Source organism: Lissotriton vulgaris, chromosome 3_1 (genome assembly GCF_964263255.1).
Source record: "Lissotriton vulgaris chromosome 3_1, aLisVul1.2, whole genome shotgun sequence".
In the NCBI taxonomy this organism is placed as follows: domain Eukaryota; kingdom Metazoa; phylum Chordata; class Amphibia; order Caudata; family Salamandridae; genus Lissotriton; species Lissotriton vulgaris.
In genome coordinates, this window is record NC_141689.1 from 1,165,108,455 (window position 1) to 1,165,127,374 (window position 18,920).

The following is an 18,920-nucleotide window of genomic DNA, read 5'->3' on the forward strand; positions in this document are numbered from 1 at the left end:
GTTTAGGATTTTGTTTTAAGTTAGTTCTGTGAATTGGACCCATAGTCTGTTTTGCCACAGTGTCGACCTGTACAACCAATCGACCATGATATCTGTTAGATACTGAAATACAATTCTGTGGGAAAGAGTTTTAGGGGAGTTGATTGGATGATACGAGGGGAATTAGGAAAATAGTCTGGACAATATCATGTCATCCACAGATCACATCTGTTGAGGATATTTTGGACGCAAGGTTTTATTCAGGTGTGCATTAAATATCAGTTTTCTTTTGGAAATGTAAATTGGACCTTTATATTCCACTATCAATAAAGTCCCTAAAGAAAATAAACAATCCTACTTTATTTGCTATATAACCAATGGTAGGCATTGACAATCCTAGCTCATGCGTTAAAAAGTTATAGAGACAGAGAATCACTTTTTTACCACCTCATGTAGTGACCAATGGTTGCTTGCCTTTTTTTCCTGTCATTTTTTTTCTTTTGTCCTCATATCATCCACAATGAACACTAACCAACCTCTGACAACCCCAGGGGTTTGGTATCGGGCTCAACTTCAAACAATAATTATGGACTGCAGCTCATTATATCAACCTACTGTAGTGTAGTTCCTATATTCCCAATAGGCTCTGCGCATTGGAATAACATAAACAATAGTTTAGACGTAGGACTTAGGTCGACTAGGTCTCTATTGAATATGTTAGACTTAATTATGAAATGCCAGCTAAGCTAGCTCAGAGTTCACTAGAAACTTTCTCGAGTAAACAAGAAGGTGTTAACTTTCCTGAATAGACAAGAAGGGATTAGTTTCTGACAACCGCATAAACATGCCAACTTTGCTCCCCCAGAATAAGGAGTATATCTCCAGAGTCGCGGAAACAATAGATAGCTATTTCACTCACTTAATCGTGCCTGCTTAGTTTCACCAGGAGTGCAGAGAAATAGAGAGACTGGCGTTTTCAATAAAAAGGTTATTTATTGAGCAGTCTTCTTTCTCATGCAAGAGAAGCGAATTGCCACAATTTCAATACTTGTCATAAAGTAAAGTGCGTACAGTAAAATGAGTATTATGAAATAATACTGTAAAAGCATTTATATGGTTTCTAAGCCATAAGATACTTAAAATGGATAAAATACATACAATGATAAAATAATGACTAAAAGTACTCCACTGGTGTTTCTAAGATACACCTACCCCGGTGTAACCTAACCTAAGCCTAGTACAGGGAAGGAGTAGATGAGTTATTGTTTTTGCCAAGAATCTGAATCAAGAACTCTCTATGGGTCTAATCAGCTCGGTACCTTGGTTATAGAATGAAGGAGGTCTTGTATCTCTTTCTCAGGACTTGATCTCCCAGCAACCCGCAAGGGTGACAGGGAAACACTGGAGCTGGATTTCTCGGCAGGAAAAAAGACAGCGTCTCTCTCAGTGCGTCAGCAGGGAGGGTCGGCTTCCTTCGGCACTCGCATCAGCACGGCGTCGGGCAAGTAGATAGCCGATCTGCTCCAAGCCACCGTGTGTTGCTTAAAGCAGATGCTGGTATATGTATACCTGGAAGGTGCCGAGTTTGACGTAAGGTTGGACATAAGATGTCACTAAGAACTCGCAGTTCTTTCAGGACTCCAAGAGTTCTAGGACAAATCAATACAGAAGCAGGGGGAATTCCCGGGCTGCTGGAGGCTTGGTTTGTTTAAGAACGCGTTGTGCTTTCTAGGAGTCTATGGGAGTAGCCTTGCCGTATTTGGACTGCATTGGCTATGTCTTAATATGGGTATGATTCTTATGCCTATATAAGGGTATGATTTGATATAACCACATAAGGGCATGAAATCGTGAATATTTATTAGAGTCATAGAATCATCTACAACACTACCTGGCTGCTGCTGACCTGGGAGGTTTAATATTTGGATGTGGATTTGCTCATCCTATCTTCAACATATCCTAAAACCCTTCTCCCTCTGCCCAGGTTTTACTCTGCCTGTCCACCTCCATGAAATACCACACTGACCTCTGCCAGACTTGACAAGTTGGCAGAAGGCATTGACACCAAAGATTGCAGAAATTCCCTCCTTTCAGTAATATCAAATAGAAAATCATATTTTGTTGGTGCGCTGAGAGGGGGCACCTACAACCTCCTGCTGGACTAAACCAAATATAATTAAAATTAGGCTTACCTCCAAGGTTTCTCCTAAAGTGCCAGAAATTATATTACCCACATTTGACCAGTATTCTTCCAGATTCAGGCAGGTGTCAACAATATGTACATCATCTGGAGAATATGTGACATTACAACGCGGCCAAAATGATTGTGGAACGTTACATCGCAGTTTTTACAACGCAAGTCGTTACAACGACTTGCGTTGGAGGGCGCTGGACTTAGGAATAGTTTGATTTACTATTTCAACACCAGTCAACATACAGTAGGGAAGGTGTTGGAATAGTAAATCATACTGTTCCTTAGGTTATAGCGCTGTCCAGCGCAAGTCGTTTGTAACGACTTGCGTTGTAATACCCATAATGTAAAGGCATTGCGATGCAATTCCCGCGTGGTATTGGATCTTTCCCATCATCATCACTACTACCACACAGTTTACACCTTGATCTTTGTTTCCTCTTATGTTTGCCAACTGCAACAGGGTCCAGTAAGCACTGAGGAGGATGAAGAAGTGGTTTCTCCTTAGTGTAGCAGATTTAATCATGGAAAAAGTGTAGACAAAAATACTTGCCATACTTCCTCCAGCTCCATTCTTGGCAAGTATCTGCCCAAACGAGGTGTGAAGGTTTCAAGTTCTCATCAGCTGCCTTCAAACAGTACTGGTACTAGTGTGTAACTTCATTCTTCAATACTCAATGATCCTGGAGGGCCTTCTCCGTTTGGCAGAGCTGAGATTCAGCCCAACCCTAACAATTAAGCCATGCATTTAGTTCATAGACTATGAACCTAGAGAGCGCCCCATTTGTCCTTCGGCTCCAAGTTTCGAAAGATAGCCTCTGTCCTTCTTCCACCAACTGGCCCCACCTGTATAAGCCATTCTGCATTAGAAGTTTTCCCAAACTGTCTAGCAGGCACTCCAGTGTCCTCTGAGAATCCCATATCTGGAGCAACCTGCTATAATATTAGATTCCCAAATGTAGCTTGACCCCTACCCCACATTATCGGCTGTCTGCAAGCACATAAGTCAAACATTTTGAGGAATTTGGGTGCACCAAACCTATATAAATAGCATTTGGTAATCCAGATAGTATGGGTTCCACTGATATCTCACTTAGGCGAAGGAGAAACATTCTGTTGTTTTTCAGCTGGAAAGTCCAAAGATAAAGTTGTATGTCTGGAAGCCATAGACCTCCTTTCTCCAGTCTACTTCTTAACTTTTTCCAGGAGAGTAGCGTGCCCTTACCTGCCCAAACAAAAGACATGATTTTCCTATGTATTTACTAAAGGACATTCTTATCAAAGTATAGCAGAATATTGTCAAACAAGAAGGTAAGTTTAGGTAGAATAGACAGCTTGACCAAGTTTATCCAACCATGTATGGTAAGAGTGATGCTCTGCTATCTCTTTAACAGTCTGTCTGTCTCAATACTGATCCTCTCTAAGTTCACAACATGGATTGTTTCCAACTCTTGTGTGATTTTTGTTGCCCCAAATATCGTATTTCCCTCATGCTTCAAATCCCTTCTACAAAACTCTGATTCCATGACATTATCTCAGTTTTCTCCCCAAGAAGCTCATAGCCAGTTATTTTACCAACATGTCAAACTCAGCCATAAGTTATGATACAGCACAGGTGGCATCAGCGTAAAGAGATATTTCCCTAGAATATGTTCCTACTACAAATGGTTTTATTTCCCTGCTCAGGCTTTGTGCAAGAGGTTCAATATATAAATATCGAGTATAGGTGATAAGGAGCAGCCCTGTCTGGTCACGCATTCTGTTTTCACTGGCATGAAAAAAATTATCATTTACCAACCCCTGGGCACTATGTGAGTTATAGATCTTGGTTAATGTGCCTATCAGGGTTTCCCCCACCCAAAGTGTTTTAGCGCAGTCAGCAGGTAAACCCAATGGACAGAATCAAATGCCTTGGTCGCGTCTAAGGTCAAAATTGTCAGTTGAACCACTAAAGATATAGCTAAATCAATTCAGCGTATCAGGGAGTGGGTCAACTCATGTTCCTTACCAGCCATTTATTAGACTCCCTACTACCTTATTTAACTGTGTGGCTACATTATTGGAAAAGACTCTGAGGTCCCAAATAAGTAGCAAGATTGGACTGTAAGATTGGCACTGTAGGGGTTTCTTGCCAGGACTCTGGGATGGGCAAACCTTGAACTATTATAAAGTTGAACAACTTAAATCAGGCTGGGATAATCTACTCAGAGGTTAACATAGAAATGTGTTAGGGATCACATCTGGACCTGCAGCTTTCCCTCTTTTTAACTTTCTGATTACTGTCAAGATTTCACTACCTGTATTTTCTTGAGACAGATAATGCTATTGGGCTTCAGTGAGCCTGGAGGGATGTTTTCCAATCAACCAGTTGTCTAAATCTCTGTCTATCATTAAGGGTTTCTTAACAGAAGTCCTGAAAAAAGTTTCTAAAAGCTTACTCAATTTTAGTCCTCTCCTCAATGGTTATATGTGTTTCCTTATCTAGGATATTTCTGAAATAATTCCAGATTATATCTAGATTTGCTTTCCAGGCTAGCAACTTTCCACATTTCTCCCAATGTGAGAATTCCCTAGCTTTGCTAACTTCGCATTGCTGTCACACCTTCTCCTCTTTTTTCAATGTAAACTTTAACTTCAGGTTAAAAAGTGCTTCTTCTAATCTCTTTCTTTCTTCCCCACTTACATTGTTTGCACCTAATGTCAAGTTTTGTGAATAATTTGATCAAATGTAGACATACAATGATTTGAATGACTTGACTTACTATTGGACTTGCACTTTATATTATTATGTATCAATTGGATTTGTTGGGATGTATTTTTTATTCTGATGAGCTTGCTTTTATGATTTTTAACATGGAAATCGAATAAAGCTATCTTTGATTACATTGTTTGCCTTTAGCACATCTGCTGTTCTTGCAATCTCCTCTACAAACTGCGAGAACTGGTCTTTTCCTTCCTGCTCCAGGCTACTAACAGATTCTTAAGGGTTCCCCTTAGCCATGCCTCTTATTCATCTCATGGGGCATAATTCATGTTCCAACAAACAAACTCCTCTGTACTCCTTCACTACCTCTGAGCCAATCTTGGGCTTAAGGATTATTCTTCTGTTAATTTTCTACCTCCTGATCTGATTGTTACCCTTCATCTTAATTTGTAAACATATTGCTGCATGATCATACAGATGGCTAGATGGATGTTCTATCCCAAGGACTTTCTCTTGTTTCTTTACTATCTATGAAGAAATATTCAAATATTGAATAGTGGCCGTTTTCCCATTGTGAAAGGAGTATGTGGTCTCTTCTCTCCCCCTTTACACTTTACCATTCACCACACGTAACATATGTTGAAGTTCTCTACCATTGCGAGGAGCTATACTCTCATTTTTGGAGAGTTATTTTGAGTGGGTTTGGAGGACCTGTCCAAGTTATTATCCAACAAGATGTAAAAACCCCTATTTAAAATAATAGGGGCATTAAATTCTACCAATATGGAAAATAGCTGGGTCAGTGGAGCGACATTTTCTGTGTTCGTGCCATAATAACTAACTAAGGCGTATGAGTTTTGATGTACCTTTTATTTCTACATTTATCCAACGTCTGCCCTTATCTGCTCTGTACCTCACTATTTCCACTCCTGAGTTTGCTTGAACAAAACAGCTACACATTTAGTGCAGTATGGTTGCTCAGTAAATACATTCTCCATCCATCTCTGTTTTGAGAAGAGTTCTTTACACTTCTGCCTCAATAAGAGGATTTCCTGACACATATTGATTTGGCATGTGTTCTCTTTTAAGTATTGCAGAATCAGATATTGTTTTTTCTTCTCCAACAAGCAAGCCCTTTACATTCCAGCATAGAATTGCAAAAGCCTTACTCACTATTCTAATTCATTATCCCCCCATTCTTGTATTCTTGCTCCATCTCGATGTGAGTTACGACACACAAGGGGCCATGTGTAAAAGCCCCTAGCACCATGGAAACATCACTTTTTCTGATGTTCCTGCAGCGATAGGGGCTTCACCTGATTTACAAGGCAGCATGAAGCCACTTAATGTGGCTTAAGCAGCCTTGTAAATAAGTCCCCCTTTCACGCAATGCTTAGCGTGAAAGGGGTGGGCAGTGGGTGTCACGTTGGGCATTCCACCGCAACACCCATTGATTTTTTCACTGCCACCTATTTACAAGGGTGGCATAAATAGGAGGCAGGGACAAAATTAAGACCAGGGAAAACCTGGTCTTATCCTGGTGAAACAAGCACAAATGCTCTATTTTTTTCTTGTTTTTACTTTTTCATGTGTGCTGGCTTGTGCAGCACACATGAAAAAAACTAAATGACTTGGTTTGTGTAGGAAGGTGCCCCTTCCTGCGCATAAACACTCTTGAAAAAAAGCCATTTTGTAACTTCCACTGCATTAAGAAGCACCCATAGAAGTGACAAAACGGCATTTCAAGATTGTTTATGTGCGAGAAGAGACACCTTCCTACACATAAACAATCTTCCCCTGCAGGCAGACACCACCTGTGTTGACGCTAAGCTGCTAAACTGAGTGCCAGCATAGGTGGAAAAACAAGTCTGCACCATATTCTTGTAAATATGTTTCAACCTTGCGTTTCTGAAGTGGTGGAATGGGACATTAAGCCACGACGGCTAATGCTTCACTCATCCACTTCTTTGTACATATAGTCCAAAGTTTCTCTACCGGACCACTACTGTGATTTGAAGAGATGTTCTTTTTTCCCATGCTTCTCACCTCATGTGCACCCCCCATAGGAACCATCCCATATCTATCTCTTGGCATTCCCTTATGCATAGTTGAGCTCACCTCCAGGAGTGGCATGTTGTGCATTTTTACTTGGCTCAGTTATTCACGTTGATATGACTTTCCTCCCTTCTTGGCCTGTGCAATAACTTTTCCCACTTACTCAGGGTCTAAAAAATTGTGCATTTTGTACTCCCAGATAACTTTTAAAATTGTCAGGAATCTCAAGTGTATACTAGCGCCCAACTGCTTCAGCTCCTCTATTTGATTCCCCAGTTCCCATTGCCTACCTTATTTTGCTCAGGAGATATCTGATCTAATCTTAAACGTGACCCACATAGCATGTGTGTCTTCCAAAGCTAGGCTGTGTATTTTTTTCTTCCCTGACTAGAGTAAGACATTTTCTAGTATCATTCTGGACTTCTTTTGCCCTGTATACAATTTTGAACGGGTCCCCATATCCCTACCATATTTCTGTACTAAGGTAGATTGACAGGGCAATTTGAGGAAACAAGTTAATATAAAGGATTTAATGTCAGCTTCTTCTACACCTTCAGTTACCCCCAACACTCTAATAGAATCTCTCTTGGAATTGTTTTCTATCCTTTCTAGCTTTTCTGCCAGTTCTTTCTCTCCTTGCTTCAGACAGGTCACTTCTCGAGTGTTTCCCTGTACTGTTAGACTAAGATCTTGCACTCTACTTTCTAGCTCCTGCGTCCGTAGACCTTGACTCTCCATCTTCTCCTCTAGGTTTGAGTAACCCATGTGTATTTCTCTCTGATCAGAGTCCGAAATTGAGAAGCAGTCTTTAATTTCTCACGGTAATTGTCTGAGCATTTCCTGCACCGCTTCCCACACTTTAACGTTATTACCTCCTATGGCTTCGTTTTCATTTTCATTTCCATTTTTAGGAGAGGTGAGCTTCCTCGGGTCAGTACCCTTTGCAATTGTAACATCCTCTGTGGCTGATAATGGTTCTTACACTGTCAAAAAAGTTAATTGTTTTTTTACAGGGAGTGCGGGGTGTGTCAAAGTGGCTGCTGCAGTTGCCCTACCTTGCATCCCAGCTTCCATACTCCTATGTCCTCTCTCACCTTTATCTTGGGCAGGACTCTCTTCACCTCCACCTGCTCCTTGAGTTCTTTCTTTATCTTTCCGGTCAAGATTTTCCATAGGAAATGACCTTGGTGATGGCGTAATTCTGGTGGCTTTGATGTTTGTAGGGGTTATTCTCCCCTTAGAGTTGAGTGTTGATTTTCGAAAATATCCAGATTGGGATTTCTTGGAGGCTTATTTGTTACCCCGTGATCTGGCTGGCTTAACCTGCAACTTAACAGGCTTGATGGGCAACTGGGTGCTACTTCCTTACTTTCTGGACCATTTTCACATGCTGCCTATTGTGAGTTTAGGGACCTTAGAGTGTAACTGTTGCTGGTAGTTTCCCTCAGAGACCTATCTACCTTGTTTTCATTCCAGGAGCCACAAGAGCTTCTATTTTGCAGGGAGGATGTATTAGAAAAGGCTGAAGTACTCTTACCCTCTGCTGCTTGTCTAAATCTGTCAGTTCATTCTGGACTAGAACCGCACTACTCTAGAATCTCTTGCTGCATACTTTCCCCATTTCACCAGTGTTGCATGCTATACCTTTCTCCTTTTGTGCTCCCAGGTGCAGGTGCTTGTGCTGACTTTTCCCATGTTGGCAGCACTGACTCCTTGATAAGACAGGATGTGCTGGGCAGACCGAAGCTCCTGAGTGTCCCAGCTGCTGCAGACCAAAGTAATCTCTCCTGCACTCTCATCGGCCCCTCCTCCCTAATGCTCCAAAGCCCCCTAATCAATCATAACTTAAAGAAACAAGTAGAAGGGGATACAAATACAGAGCATACCTACTCAAAACATGAAGAATACCACTTCCAGAGGTAAGAGCTAAGTCCAAACTGAGGTGGTGTAGTGAGCAAAAAAATTATGTATTAAACCCAGATCTGTGCCTGAGAGTGAATGTTTGCATTGTTCAGCATTCTGTCCATCATCTGTTCTTTGTGCTTTTTTGCCCTAAGTGGGAAGGGTATGCCCAGATGTGTGTCCCTTACTCACAGTGCCATTGATTTCAAACTAGCCTGGCTAATGGGGCTAACACCCCGTAACCATTCCCGGATGCTTTTGTCTGGTCTAGGGAGCACCTCGCTTGGCAGTTCGGGCTGGACTGTTCCCATGAGGAGCAGGGTCAAGACTGATTTGCATAAGACTGGGTCCAAACTGGAGTGGCATGGTGAGTAGAAGAACAATGGATTTAACCCAGATCGCCTGACTGGGGGTGAATGTTTTATTTGTTTAGCATTCCGTCTGTCATTTTCTTGCACAGCACTTACGGAAAGTGTGCATTTGTCCGCTCTTACTGCTCTGTGTGCCTGCAAACTGTCTCCACTACACGTAAAAATTGACACAGTGATGACTTTGTGCCATTTGGAACTGACGCATTGCCCTTTGACGCAGTAGCTGATCGGCGACATCCCTGCGACGGACTGCATGGCTTGGTGATGACGAAAAGTGTGGCTCGATGATGACACATCGCCAGCATCACAAAGAGTTTCATCAATGGAGCTGACATCGCCTGTGTTGATCGAACCTTGCGCATTGAGCCTTCCATGTCAATGCTTCCTCCTTCCAAGTCACTTTTTCTGTGTGAATCCTATTGCCAGCCTGCCATCCATTGTGGATGGTTTGAACTTTGTATTCATCCCAGTCCAGCATGCCCTCAAGTAACCCCTAAGCCCTATTTGCATCTAAGCCCAACTTTTACATTTTTTCTTTAAAAATTAATAACTCCATTTCTACTCATTGGATTGGATTTTTGTTGTTGTGGTCTTTCTCTTTCACGAAAATATTACCTATTTTTGTAAACCTGTGTGAACTATCTTTGTGATGTTTGTATTGTGTTACTGCGTGTGTTGCACAAATACTTTGCCCATTTCATCTTTAGATAAGCCTAACTGCTTTGTTGCAAGCTATCAGAGGGTGAGCACAGGTTATCTTTTAGTGTGTATCTAGCTTAGCCTGACTAGAGTGGTGGTTATGCTTGTACATGGTGCACACTCTGACAACCAGAAACCCCAGTTTTAACAGTTATTTTGTCATCAAAACCTATGTTCAGGTCATGCCTAGCAGTGATTTCAGATAATACTGTCCTTGTCTAAATATATCTTGTCCAAAAACTGGGCCAGAGATCCGAAAATAAAATTAGTTCCACTTAATCCCCCTAAAGGCAGGAAATCCATCTGGTGCTCTCATAAAAGGGATTACTTTTGGAGCCCCAATCTCATTCTGCTAAGGGGTTGATCTTCCCCACCAGCTTGAGGCTTTTTTGTATGATGGTCAGTGGAGTATCATTATAGAAAGTGAAAGTAAAAAAAGATATCTGTCTCCTTCTCCTTTGAATGTATTTGGCATCCTTAGTACACAGCTAAGCCCTCAAGCTCCACCAGTGGAGGTGGCATTGTAAATAGGAGCTGCTATGCCTTCCAATGATATCTCAAGCTAGTAAATGCCTGCTTGTGCATTATCACAGAAGTACGATCCCCAAGCAGGGATCCACTAACCGGTCCCAGTAACTTGAAAGGGGATGCGCAGGTGCAATTACAAGGGGGCGTTGTCTCACTTTCTTGCAGTCTTCACCACAAGAAAGTGGGGATATGTTTTGTCTTTGTACCTGCCCCATATTATAGATTCAAAGGCAAAAACCTGCCAATACATGTGCTTACGGTGTGCTTTAAAGAGATGGTAGACATTGAATGAACCCCCAGAGAAACTCCTGGAAGGCTATCGATGCTACCTCCAAATACTCACCTACCTACATCCCCAGAAAGATTGCATTTTCGTGGAAACATGTTAGCTGCCACTGTGATGCAATTCTGTTTGTGGGTGATAGTACCCAAACTGAGTGATGTTTGGGAGCACAAAACATTAAAACATTTGATTTTATCTATTGAAGTTCTATCAATTTTTCAATTTTAAATGTTGGTCAGTGTACAAGAAACAACATATTTTGCAAAGCGTCCTCTAAATCACATAATATCATGGGTAACCGCAAACTCAGTCGTGTGAATAACACTTTTTCTAAACTCAGATTGTAAGGCACACTTCAAAAATGTGTCCCTTCCCTTCATACCCATTTTTCATTCATTGGATCTGATCTTATGAATTGATTCATTGCCAGTCATCATCATAATCAAATGATTATTCGGTGCAACTAAGTTGATAGCTATGAGTATTCCATGTTTATAAACAGCCAACAAACACTATACACCTCTGTGACTGGAATAATGGTATATTACTTTTTCATTTTGACTATCGGGCAAAAACATTGCCACTTATTTTTATTTTTTCCTTCTTACTTACATTATGTTTTGATTTCAAGAATTAGGGGGCATATTATCAAGAAAGGCGATAAAATTATCGCCGCTTTAGCGGCAGGAAACTGCCGCTAAAGCAGCGATAATGGCCTTGATAATATGCCCTTGTGAATTCCCATAGAACACATAATGTAAAAAGAAGGTAACCAGGTATAGATTCAAGCGCACAACAGCTAGTACAGACAAAGTGATCTCATAAATGATACAGTTGCATATAAGTGCTTCCAAGGGAGAGGAATAGGTTACCAATCTATCCCACTGGACCCAAAGAAAACTCTGGGTACAGCAAAAATCGCAAAGAATTCCCCCTGAGCACTCCTCAATAATTAATATTAAGAGTACACAAATTCGTTAAAACGCGAAACTCAAAGTCCAATGATTAAGGTCATCCAAATAATTCTTATTGTCCTAATTTTTCAAGTTCGTTATCCACTCGATTTTTTATATCAACTTCCAGTAGTAAAAACACCGGGGCTCAAATGTTCAGTTCTGATGGTTTATCCAAAAGAAATTTATTGGTCATTTCCCAATTGAAATTTTCTTTGCAGCCAACACGTGTTTCGTCAAGCATTATTTACATGCATCAATGACTTCATCAGGGCTGCAACCCAAGAAAATGTAATTAGAAACGGTCCTGTAATCTCACGTAAGCTACTCTCTACTAAATAAATCACTGTCACCTATATAGCTAGGAAAGTAAAAAGGTAAAAGAATTGTACACACCCTCCGTGAAATGAATCAGCAGAGTCCAGAAAAAGTGCTAAAAGTTAAATGCACTCACCAGAAAAAAAGACGCCCACAGTGTATTAGAGAGCCCAAAATACCCATATATTGAGTCAAAGTAGAGCGCACCAATCCCTGATGAAAGCACTGAAAACCAAACCTAGAGATAATTTATTAATTAGAGGTCTTAGGAAAGACTATAAAAATGCCCAGTTAACCAGGAAAAAGGAAATTAACCAAAGGGCGTGGGAAAACCTAATGGACACGGCAGTTTTGAAGGATAGTGCTAAGTTTTGGGACATAGTGAATAACCCTCTTTTTACCGGGGGTGAGAACGGGCTACTGGACATTAATATCCCAGAGCAGGACTGGATATCCCATTTTGAAATGATCTACGCTAGTAAGACAAATTTTCCCGCTTTTTTGGCAGACACAGGAGATGAAGAAAGGAGAGAAGTAGCTTTTAGTATAATGGAGGTGGAGCGGGCCATAAATGATACCAAAAGTAACAAGGCGCCTGGCCCTGACGGAGTGCCTGCGGATTTATACAAGAGTAATCCAAAGGAATGGGCAAACATCCTGACAAATGTTTTTAACTCAACTGTAAAAGCAGGTTTCCCTGAAACATGGGCAAAATCTATTATAATACCGGTGTTTAAGAAGGGTCAAAGGGGGGACCCGCCTGCTATCGACCCATCTCGCTGATTGATTCATCAGTGAAAATTATGGGTAGAGTCATACTGAATAAATTGACAAAATGGTCCACGGACAATAAAATCTTGTCTGATTGTCAGTATGGCTTCAGAGCAGGCAGAAGCACAGAGGATCAGTGCCTGAATCTTTGCCTGATATCTCAGAAATACACTAGAGCGACCAAAGGGTCGATTTACCTTGGTTTCATGGACCTCTCCACAGCGTTTGATCTAGTCAATAGATCACAGCTGTGGAGGATGTTACTGGACCTGGGATTTGAGCCGGGCTTGGTGTTTTTTTAGCAGACCTACATAGGGATTTAACGGCATGTGTAAGGCTAACACAGGAAGGAGCTTGCTCACGGCTTTTAAATCAGGTAGAGGAGTCAGACAAGGGTGCATTGTGGCCCCCCTCCTTTTTACTTTATATGTTAATTCTTTAGATAAATATTTGTTAACAACTACACTGGACATGCGCGTATAGGAGAAACTTCCATCTCAGTTCTCCTATATGCGAATGACGCGGTCCTAATTGCCCATACCCCACTCGGTCTACAAAGACTTTTAAGTGCATTTCGGGTTTTTATGGATTCCTTGGATCTGGTTGTAAACAGTGCAAAATCTAACACCATGGTAATGGGGCCTGGAAGAAAGAAGGCTAGAACATTTTTCTGCAAGGATGTAGAAGTAAAAAGGGTAAAATCCTTCACATATCTGGGCATATTGTTCGATGAACAATGCTCTTGGTCCCCCCAACTTCTGGCAAAAAAAACATCAATGACCAGGGCAACTTCGGCCGTCAAAAGTTTTGCCCAAAGACTAGGAGGCAAGCCATGCAAAGCTGTACTTTCCATCTATAAAGCTAAATGCCTTTCAGCAGCAATGTATGGATCAGCAATTTGGGGGTATAAGCAAGCGGAGGAATTACAAAAAGTAGAGAACAAATTCTTCCGCTCTATCCTCTCAGTCCCTCAATCCTCCCCTACCTTTTCAGTACATCAGGAGTTAGGGATGGGGTTTGTGACATATTCTATCAGTGTGACCCCCCTTATCTGTTGGTTGAAAGTTTGGATTAATTCAGACTTATACCTAAATCATTTGATAATGAAAGATTGTCTCAAATTAGATAAAGCTAAGGATATCCAGTGGTTATCCTACGTGAGCCATGAGCTGAGACAATTGGGCCGACCTGATCTTTTTGAAAACCCAGCCTCTATTGTCAAAGGGGACATTGGCTGGGTGAGGGAAAATTTTATGGCCCGTAAAGCCATGGAGAGGGAGGTAAACAAGCTTAAAAAAACCCTTTTCAGAGCCCATTTTTTACTGAAAACACCAGCGATAGAGTCATATCTACAGATAGTTACAAGGTTTTTCCACCGAATTTTATTGACAAAATTTATGTTTAACTTAATCCATTTTGCTTTGGGAGTGTTTGATCGGTGGAGTAAGCCTGAGGATACAGCACTTTGTAAATGGGATGATATGTCTATACAGGATACAATGCACTTTACCTTCTTTTGCGAATTTTATAACGGGAGCAGGTTAAAATGTCTAAAACCCTTGTTAAGAAGTTTGGGGATTGCCCAGGTGAGGCCTGCTTTATTATACTTACAGATGCTTGATACTCCCTGGGTAATTTTTAATGTGGGTAGTTTTCTGGTTGCTGCTATATGTGCAAAGAACTTGAGATGTATAAATAATGATGTTGGTATGGATATTCTGTGCTCATGATCACTTCTACTGATTCCTTCACCTACCTCATGTTTTTAATGTATGCCTTTTGATAAAATTGTAAATAGATTGTTAATGATGTTTTAAAAAAAAAAGCTTTTTATGAATTTTTATACAGCATAATGAATGGAATTTTTGTATGTTTATGTGTACTTTGTATGATTTAAATTAATCGAATAAAGTGGTATTGACTTGACTTGAGTCAAAGTATAATTTACCTCAAGAGTTAATCCATGTACCACAAGTAAAGGAAAGAAAATCTAAGTCTGTAATAGAAGAATGCCGATTTGGTTATCTAATCCCAGCAAAGTTCCTCTTTATAACAACTAGTCATATCCTGAAGTGGATATGCACAAACTACATCTATGCCCATTCACTGTCATATTACATCACCAGTGATCTATATCTAATCCCAACAAAGTTTCACTTTTTAAGAACTAGTCGTATCCTTTAATTGATATGCACAAATTACCTCTATGCCTGCCCATTCACTGTCATATTACATCACCAGTTATCAAATATAATAAGTACTCACTCCTTGTATTGCTTTTCAGGGTCTGATATTCCTTCTTTCCTTTTTAATAAATCCTCAAAAGATCAAATCCCAAAAGTATCCCAATTCAGTAGGTATCAATATCTGTAAATATATCACTAATTCCACTATTCCACTATTCCACTATTCCACTAATGTGTATACGCGCATAACCACAAATATATCTCACCCTCTGGTTCCTAGATCTCGTTCTTAATCGTTGTAATGTAATAATAATCCATAGTGGTCCCACTGGAGATAGTATAACTAGAACATCGAAGGGAAGAGATAACGAGTGTATTTGAGACCCTAGTTATAAATTCCTGAATCGTCTATATAAGGAGTTGAGTTTGCTTCTCACCTGAATATCGTAGTACCGAAAAATCAATCTTGCTCGGAGACACACGAGTACGTGTTCCTCTAAAAAGAAGACGTAGAAAATGAACCAGTAAGTATACCTACTCACTATCAGCTCTGGTAATAAAGTCTATCTCGTACATTTCCCAAATAAACTCCTCACTGGCTCAATACACGTCGTAACCCAACAATAGTAGTCCCAGTCTGGCGTTCCACGTAGGCGCCATCTTGTTTAAGTATACTCACAAGTTCGGTGAAATCCCCGTAAGCGCCATCTTGTAATAGGTACATATCACAAATAACCAGAATTCTGTACCACTACATGAATTTTAGATCTTAGTTAAACTCGAAAAAGTAACAAAGCAACCCCTTAGCATATATAAAGTATGCTCTTGCATACTGAAAACACTTGGAATAACTGTTCGTCCTTACTCTCCTATCTACTATAAAACCTCACAATTAGACGGTCATGCGATAAATGCAAACTTACATTTCACAATATATTATCAAAACTGTTCACCGATATCACAAATACCATTCTAGAACTCGTTACTTTAGTCATCAAAACCAAAAGTCAAAAACGTTGTTACGTCCCCGGCATATTAATGTTTGGATTCAAAATTAAATAAAGATTCCTCACCATCACGAAATAAGTATATAAACTTCTCCATTAGTTATATTCATGTTTATAACATCACACTATTGATATTCTGTATTTGCAAAATATGGCCTCCCGGATAGCAGCCTTGAACCGGCAAAAAGGGACAAAAAGTCAAATCGCTACCCTACGCAAATATTGTGATAGATCCTATGTTAAAAGTAGATGTGAGTCTATGATGGTCGCAAAGTTATAGATATACGTTTGTGGTTCGCTACAGGTATTAAATCCAATAACCATAAGTATCCGATAAGTACAAAAGATAACCTGATTTACTAACACATTTCCCAAAGCTGAGTCACGACGTGTAATAGTCAAATAGATAATCAAGTATTAGTCATCAAGCAGTCAGTCTATAATCCAAATTATATCTGAAAAATGAAGTAAAAAATTAATATCTATACCATACCACATCAAACCAGGCATTCTAACATCACAGATCACAGAACCAATCAGATTCTGATTATTGATTAGAAGTGGGAGTAAAAGGAAAGTAAAGTTAATAGGAAAGCCATACTGTCTCATATATCACTATAATATTAAATTTGCAATTGAATGTAATCTATATCAAATGAGTCTAACAAGAAAAATAAGTAATGTGGGTAAAGTACATCAATACAATAAAACATTGTTCTGGATGTTGCTGTATAGAGGTATTTGACAACAGATCTCTGTGTTACAATAATACAAATTATTTCTACCTGTACTGTCATAATTACACCTTAAGTTGCACTAATCACCCAGGAAAAATTGAAATTCCGGGTCCAAATTCAGACCCTCTTCTACTGCTCTCAATTTCATAATCCATTTTACCTCAGTACGTCACAACTTGAGGATTCTGTTACTTCCTCTCCGATCCATCATCACATGTTCAGTTCCATTATAAGTAAACTTATGTTTTACAGATTCGTTACAATTTTGGACAAGGTGTGCAGAAATGGGATATCTTGTGTCCCCATTTTTTAGTGCCCGAAAATGTTCCACCATTCTATCTCTCAATCGTCTAACTGTGCTGCCCACATATATTTTACCGCATGAACATGCTATAACATAAACAACATATGTTGTGTCACAGTTAATAAACAATTTGATACTGTAGGATCGTGTGTTGTTGTATGCAAATTGTTTTATCTTCCTATTTGCCCATCGGCACAAACTACATTTCTCACAGTAGTAGAACCCAATTGGGCGATTACCTAGGCATTTCTCCTTAGAGACTGGTCTCGGGTAACTGGGACTGACTATATGTGCTAGTGTAACTCCCTTTCTGAATGTCAAACTGGGTCTATCAGTCAAATAGGGAGAAATGGCCTTGTCATTCTTCAAGAGATGCCAGTATTTCTCTAGAATAGCAAATAATTTATGACTACCTAAGTAATTTTACCATCAAAATGAGTAAGAGCAGAAGTACACCTATGTCGACCTGTTCCACTTCAAGGAAAACGCCTCAAGTTATTACACCTCTTCCGAGCCTTATCACGATGGATAGAATGCTCGCAAAGACCATAGGGGTTGTCGTCAATGCGATAGAGAGCACGGAGAGGCGCCTTTCATTACCCCCAAGTATGTGCCTTTCCACTCAGCCAACCCAGGATCTGCATACGCAGGTTAATTTATCTAACCACACGGCATATTCTCAAGACTCTATCCTTATGGAATCTTATGCAGACCTCCCTGACACAGAGAACAAGCAGTTAACCCCATCATCTCAAATTCCCCCATCTGACTTTGTCACTCGGGAAAGCAGGTTGTCCCTGACCCCTTACATGCTTGACCAGGGGGTAACTGTGAGTCCAGCACAGAGAGACTCTAACATCGTAGCACAAACTCCCAAATCAGTAGACCAAAGTCAGCTGGCAGTCTCTGAGAGTAGTATAGCCCTTGAGATCATTGACATTGACACTAACCCGATCAACAAGACAAGTGATAACAACACTTTTGAGGAGACCCTCATTTCAAAAATAGAACATTTAATGAAGTCCCTTATATTACCTCTATTACAAAGAGTAATCGTGTTAGATGAGAAATTAGAAAAGATGGGAGAAGTTCACCTGCGAAATAATGAAATTCTGATGAAGTACGTCAAAACTCCCCAAACCCAGAACCATCATAAAAACAAAGCCAAGCCGATGTGCCCTCTAATTAATAAAAACACCCCCGTAGCCACATCTGGCACGTGTAAATTGGCTAAACAATCACAGTTACCAAAACTTTTAGATAAGGGGCATAAAGAACCCCTAATAGTCCCTCCAGTGATAACGGGTGGGGACAGATGAGACGGTCCCCTTAAGTGTGCTGCCTAGTAAGGCAGGATCAGAAACTACAGAAGGGGGGGACAAAAGTGAGTGGGCAGCTGAGGGTTTAAATAACGACAACGTCAATAGCATTAGTCAGCAGGTTCAACCCGAAAGATTGGCACCAGTTAGTAAGGCACCAGTTAGCAAGTTAGCACGCATTGACTTACCCCCGGATTACCACCCCTTCATGGTGGTAATGATAGGAGTACCCACACTAGATACAGGAAAGTTTGAAGGTCATCTAGAATTAAAAAACAAGGTTAGTTATTGCCTAACCAGACATAGGCCCATCCCCCCCTTTATAAGTGGACAAATCCTACATGTTAGGAGATTAAACTGGGTAGGACAGAGGAAAAAGAATTATGAAGGTGACTGTATTGTAATAAACTTTAAAGACCGGCGGGTGGCAAACTACATTAGCGGTTGGAGGGAAGGCTACCTAGAAAGCAGGATCCAGACAGTAGATCTCAGCTATTTCTATCCCCCGTCCCTCCCGGCCCAAAGAAACACATATCACCAGCACACACACAGACCCAGGTATTATACCCATCACAATACTTTTTCACTGGCCAATGATGTCATGTGCCCAAAT